Source organism: Hyposmocoma kahamanoa, unplaced genomic scaffold (genome assembly GCF_003589595.1).
Source record: "Hyposmocoma kahamanoa isolate Upper Pololo Valley unplaced genomic scaffold, ASM358959v1 94, whole genome shotgun sequence".
Lineage (NCBI taxonomy): Eukaryota > Metazoa > Arthropoda > Insecta > Lepidoptera > Cosmopterigidae > Hyposmocoma > Hyposmocoma kahamanoa.
Genome location: NW_020654878.1, coordinates 4,383,063 through 4,389,949, shown reverse-complemented (window position 1 = coordinate 4,389,949; position 6,887 = coordinate 4,383,063). Strand labels below are relative to the sequence as shown.

Genomic DNA, 6,887 nt, shown 5'->3' with positions numbered 1-6,887 from the left:
ATCGTTATGTAATTATAAACTCGTATTTCATATCTATTACGTGACTATACTCCCACAATCGAGATACTCATCCGTGATGCTAGTGTAAAATATCAACATTATTTGATTTTTAATTCGGGACTTAATCACGTATAAAACATATTTTTGCAACGTCCATGGTCTCAAAGGGACTGAAAAGGCGGGTGTCAGCATCTTCTAGCCGTGCGAGTTTTTGTAAACTACCCGCACTTGATTTTCATTATTTATTTGTGACCGACACAAACCACTCACGACATCCATCGACTTGTCGGACGATACTTGATGTCGTTTACATTTGCTGATAACTGGATCCCATGGCGATGAACGCTTAAAACCGTCTTCGCGGTTGAAATTACGGTGTTTTTTTTTAATTTCAATAGCTTCACGTACGATTCTACTATCAGTAGTCATCAGACACTGGTTTTTTTTTTTCAGAATTTATTTTTTACAAACGTAATTAAAACCATTAATAGATTGAGGCGTTAATTTGCGAAAGTCCATGTTAATAAAAATGGAAGTAAATTAATTTGCACAAGCGCAGCTATTTTGCACGTTTTGACCTTCACTGGGTTCGGGGAGTAGCAAATTAATTTACTTCTATTTTTAGAAATTACAGCCATTTGAAATATTTATATCGTATAATATACGTGTTCTATTTAGGTCAGTTGATATAAAAAAAAATCATTGGTATATTGTAAAATACCTATTGAATACAGCGGTTTTCTTGTAAAATTTCGAGGCAAGTTTGTGTTTTTTTCTATCGTGAATTTTTTTTAGGAATTGTGTTTTCACATCGTATAGTAATTAGTGTACATCCTTAAATTTTTCAAAGTAATTCATTCAGTGGAATCAAACAGAGGTATTTGAGGTTGTATAGATTCTTAAATATCTAATTTTGCATATAATTTTTATATGGAGATATTTCTCTTTAAATATTACACAAAACCTGCTAAATGTTGGTTTTCAACCGAAACCGTATAGTTATTAAATTCACATTTATCCCGCAACTTGAAAATTGGTTTAACGACTTGCCGCGCCGCCTTGATCTCCGTTAGTCGCCATCGGGTCAACGTCGGATCTTTGTCAAATTTTCTCCGCCTATTGTTTTTGTTCATACTTATTTTATTTATTTAAATTTTAATGCACACAAAGTAGTACAAATAGCGGACTTATTACCATTAGGCATTCTCTAGTAGTCAACCGGAGAGCTGAGTACGGAATAAATAACAGCGGTGCATAACATGACAAGTGAAAAGATATTATCAAAATTTATAAATAATTATGATATATAATATAAGTCTCGATAATAATAATAAGCTAGTAGAGTATTTTCTCAGTGGTTTAATGATTATGATATTCATGGAATATTTGCATAATGGGAGTTCTGAAAGTCGAGTATCGAGGTTTTAAACCACTTAAACCATTTATTTTCACACACATAACAAAAAAATATATAGAAACCAGCAAAAAAACGAGATTTTTTTGTACAATTTACAAAATTTTTAACAGTAATAATTAAAAAAAAATTAAATCAAAATAAAAAGAATAACGTATGTGTGTGACGGACACGAGCTCAGAAAAAATTTCAAATCAGTTTGTAATGATTTCAACCCTGATTTTCAGCCCGACCCAGCCATGGCAGCGCCATCTAGTGGTAGATCACACACACAGTATTAAGACCTAATTAAGTAATTATTGTATACAATATTTTTTGTACGGGTAAATTAAATAATGAAGCATGACTAATATTTAATGCATATATATTTTTTAACAACCCATGACAACAAAAATCAAATGAAAGCCAAACAACCGCTACAAAACAAAAAACCAAAGAGATAGAATAGAACAGGCCTAGCACCGCTTTTATTTTAACCAATTTTTTTTTATATATATAAAGATTTAAGGTCCGGTTGCATAACAATATAATTCAACCAATCAAGAGGAAGTAGAGCGTTTGAGTAACGTCATATTTGTTATTTTAATTAGGAAAACTACGATGTTCTTTTTTTGAAACTCATAATAAATAGTTCTGCGTACCATAGACAATAGAATTTCGATTCAGAAACAAGAAGTGCGCTCTTGTGATATGGTTTATGGAATTGTGATTGACAGATTAAAGTACAGGAGAAAAAAAATATTAAATTAACAAATTAATATTAAATTAAAAAAATATTAAATTAAAAAAAAACAAAACTTCGCATTTCGAAAATGTCACCACAAACAATGTTATACTCTTCTTATGTTCTTATGTTATGCTCATCCGGAAAATTAAGATTGTTCGCCATAATAAATAATTTTAAGAAATTTACAAATTATTTTTTATAATTTATGTGTATAATATACAAGATTGCCACACCAATTATCTGGTCTCTATTTAGGTATGAGATTACCATAGCAATGGAATTCACTCTAGAGCACAACTCAGATCTTCCAAACCAGAACAATTTCTTTTTTATAATGCCAAGTGGCGGAACGAAGTCTTGTGCCTGGCGGTGAGCAACACACCTATCCATAGTAGTTACAGTGCCACTAAGAACTTAAAATTACAAAGATCTGAGGGGCACCGAACGCCCGACACTCTGCCCATGCGCCTTTTTTCAATAACCGGAACGCAATAATGGTCACATTACCACTTGGCAGCCGAAATAAGTAAGACAGCAGTACTTCCCTGGACGAACTCTTTCAAACAAAAAGTCGTAGGTAATGTAGCAACATTACTTACAACTTTTTGTTTGGTATGTAGAATGTAGCAACATTACCTACGACTTTTTGTTCGGTAGAAATGTAGTTCGTCTAGGGCTAGGGCATAGTTTCCCAAAGTGGTCGTCCCTTCCGCCCCACAGTGGGCGCTGAAGAGTCCTAGGAGGGCGATAGGGGCCTCCGCAGCAATTTGGGGGCGTTGATGCAGTCCAGGTGGTGAACCCAAAAGTTTGAGAATCTGTGGTCAAGGTAATTGCGTTCCTATTTTGAAGGGCTCTAAGCAGCACTGCAACTGTTATGGACAGGCGTGTCGCTTACCACCAGGCGCACGACTTGTTCGTTCCGTCACTTCATTATAATAATAAAGTGCTAATCAATCCCACCAAATTACCTGGTCTCCAATTATGCTAATACCTGTGCTACTACACACTCAAACCAGAATCAATTTAAAAAGCTGATCCTTCCGGAACCAGAACCCAGGACCTTCTCCTGCAATGGCCACAGTGCAAACTGTGAGTTACTTTTAAGACACAATTTCTCATGTTTCAAGTATGTGTTATGTTATTCTGCTACTTTAACGCCATAGAAAAACTTCACACACTCATGTATTGATTAAGACTTGTTTATTAACTATCTTTGATAATTATATTTCTCATAATACCTTTTTACCACACCCACAACAACAGACATTCAACTCACACATTCACTGTTATTGGACAAGACAGTACATTGCTTTTAATATTTGATTTAGAATGTGTTATGAGTTATAATGTAGTTGAAAGGTCATAGTGTCACTAGAATTACATAATTTTATATTCAACTTAGTCATAACGTTATTATAATTATTAATAGAAAGATCGAGCACGAAGAAAGGCTCGTAGGGCTTGCAGGTTCGTTCCGTAGTTCAGCTGGGAAAGCGTCAACCACGGTATAATGAAGGCGGTGCGGTGGTTCGAATCCAGCCCGATTGAATTAAGATTTCTTTGTATTAATAAGTATAAGAAACTAGTGGAGTGGTTTTAATAGAAATATTTTATTTAATAGACAATAACTTCAAGTATACAGGTAAGGTACAATATAAGGACAAATATTTGACATTAAAATTAGGTTAAATTATATGAATAAAATTGGGTCCTCGCGGACTGGTGCTTAAGATGCTGGCAGCGTTCCCCCTTTGTATGGCTATGCAGACAGTGTATTTTTTTTTATTTTGTACAGATGAAAGAGTCCTTGTGAAAGAGTTCGTCCCGAGAAGTACTGCCACCTTATCTATTTTTTGGTTTGAAGGGTAAAGGTGTTGGTGAAATTACAGCTACATGGGACTTATCAACTTACGTCTCATGATGACGGGCGCAGTGGCAGTGCTCTTCAGATCTTTGCGATTTAAAACACAACTTGTTCGTCCCGTTATTATATTATATATTACAAAAACAAGACATCGGGGCCCCATGGGCTAAGGGCTTCGACTCCAAAGGCTGTAGATGCATAGCCAGCCCTTTTGCTGGTATGCTGAAGATAGTATGGAGCAAGCATGTCAGTAAAAATAATTCGATATCATGATAAAACTTAATATAGAAGAATGTTAAATTAAAATACCTATTTTTAGACACAGTTTGAGCGTATTCTGATTCTTAATGTAGTTTATTTTAGATTTATAATTATAGGATTACTGTTCATTTTGGTCGTTGGACAACCTTGATGTTATCGGGTGCGTCATCGTCCTGGTAATTGAAAGACTACAGTTAGTTCTACCACTAAAGACACGGCATTTTGCTTTTGGGTAATGCCGCTGATATTAATAGAATATTTACCCTGCAAAATCGTGCTGTTAGGGCAGTTTACAATCTAGCCCCAACAGTTTTTGAAAGTTTAAAGAAATTAACATTCTTACACTGGCGTCACAGCAAATTTACGAAAACTCAGTTAATGCTAAGTAGAATAGTTTTCGTTTTTATGGAAAACAGTAACAAACATAACATGAATACTAGGAATAATAACGGAATCAGTATTAAATCCTACCCCAAATGTTGTCCCTTAGAGGTGGAATATTTTCTTCCAATTTAAATGAGATCACGTCTGAGACACCTTTTTTCCAACAAAAAAAGAATCATCACAATTAGTTCACGAGTTATCGCGTAACATACAAAAAAACATGCAATCGAATTGAGAATATCCTCCTTTTTTGAAGTCGGTTAAAAACAAACTAACTGTTTTCAACAGTCGTCTTCACCAAGTCACTAATTCATTAAAGAGGCAATGTATACGTAATAATAAGAATCCGGTTGGTATTAAAAAAATGCAATTTAAAACTGTAGTAAAACAAAAACGTTTTACACTCTATAAGTTATTATACAACTTCTGCGTATTTGGATGACAAGTTCTTCTAATTTGTCTCGATTAATGGATATTTGAAATAAATATTGTATTATGATAAATTATGCACAACTGTTTATTTACAAAGAACAACTCTTATAGCTTCTTACTCTATTTTCTCAGGGGAATCTGCCTTATGAATGAATAGTAAAGTATATTCAATATGACGATTTCAAGTGTTGTTTGCTTAATTATGAAAAAAAGTTTAGCAAAATTGTACCAGCTCGTCATTTTAATACAGTGGACCTCACGTGTCCCCCTTACGTGTTTACACTATATAATACGATCTGCAATTAATATTAGTCGCATTCTTGACTTATTAGGGACACATGTTCAACAGTGCCGCTTATAGTAGTTGAAATAAAGCAACTTGAGTCGATTGTCTGAAGAAATATTAAACAATTGCATTTAAGATTAGTTGAATTCTCGACTTATTAATTGGGACACGTGTTCAACAGTGGAACTTATGGAAGTCGAAATAAAGCAATTGAAGTCGATTGTCTAAACACATAATGCTCTTTTTCCATGGCTTGAAAATGTTTTTTGTGCGGTTGCAATGAAATTATTTTCATTTTTTCAGTAATCATAATTTTGAAAGGCTTTGACTTAATTGAGTTGATTCTTTACCATTAAATTAAAAAACTAAAAAATTTAATTTTATTTCTTGCAGTTATTACGTGGACATGGAAACTTTGTGAAGTTAATTTGTTTGTTATAAGGAGAACAATATTTTTATACAAAAATGTTAAACTTTAATTCGGATAATAATGGATTTAAATCCAGAAAGTTTGATTCCTGTGTCTCGCGAACAATCGCGAAAACCTAAGAACTCGATAAAGTTAAACTTTCTAAATTACATTATCTTCTTCATTATTTTTTGTATCATTAAATATATTAACTTTTTCATAGATTAAAAAGTTTTCTTACGTTAATGTAATTTTTTATAAAACTTTTTGAAGTAATCTTTTACATTATTTTACTCTTTATATAGTTCTAAACCTAACCCCTTAAATAACAAGCATCCGAAAAAAGAACAAAAAAACAACATTAAAAAGTACTAATAAAACTTTTTAAAACAAACTTGAAATAACTTACAGCAATTCTTCTATCGAAACTCCTGAAACTGCAACTTGGTAACCGGCAATACAACTACGTTACTGGTGTTACAACTTTATTACTCGTGGTACAACTGCGGTGGTACCAGTGGTCAGATCATAACGCGGCAGGTATGTAGAGTGCGCGCGGACCGCCCGCACCCTCGCTTTTAAACTCTAACCATAGAGTTAGTAATCCAGTAGACACACTTGATTGTATTTTCGACACGATGCGTGGGCCGGTAGGAAGTGTTTTAGGAAATACTCAAATTGAATTAATATTCTTAAGGTACTAACTATTCATTGACTAACTGTTGACGAACGGCCTCGTAAAGGAGTTGAAATATCAAATTAATTTCTCAAAGAGTGACTAATCTACTGATTATCGTTTCAATTTAAAGTTAATTTTTGATTACATTATTGTTTGCAATAACATTGAAAAATCTAATTGAGTTTATTAGCAATTTTCATTTTACCTTTATCCGTATCGCGACCAAGTAAGAAAATACGTTAATTTTTTTTAAATAATTTACTAAAAACGAATTATAAGTTAGTTCAAGTACCAAGTGTTTTAAATCCAGTTGTTTAAAATATAAAACAAATGAAAGTTGCTTACGTTTTAGAATTAAAATTATAATAAATTGTTGTATTTGACAAATACATTACGTTTTACGGAAACCGTTAAAATAACAAATACGTTTA

General features: G+C 33.1%; 1 protein-coding gene across 1 annotated transcript in view; it reads right to left on the bottom strand.

Annotated features, from left to right (window-relative positions):
• The window catches only part of LOC113237812 (neuropeptide CCHamide-2), a 110,790-nt gene extending 104,282 nt beyond the window's left edge, over positions 1–6,508 (bottom strand). The window contains exon 1 of the mRNA XM_026474491.1: positions 6,187–6,508. The gene's annotated coding sequence lies outside the window, so the exon portion shown is untranslated. The remainder of the gene's footprint in view (positions 1–6,186) is intronic.
• Between the last annotated feature and the right edge of the window lie 379 nt (positions 6,509–6,887).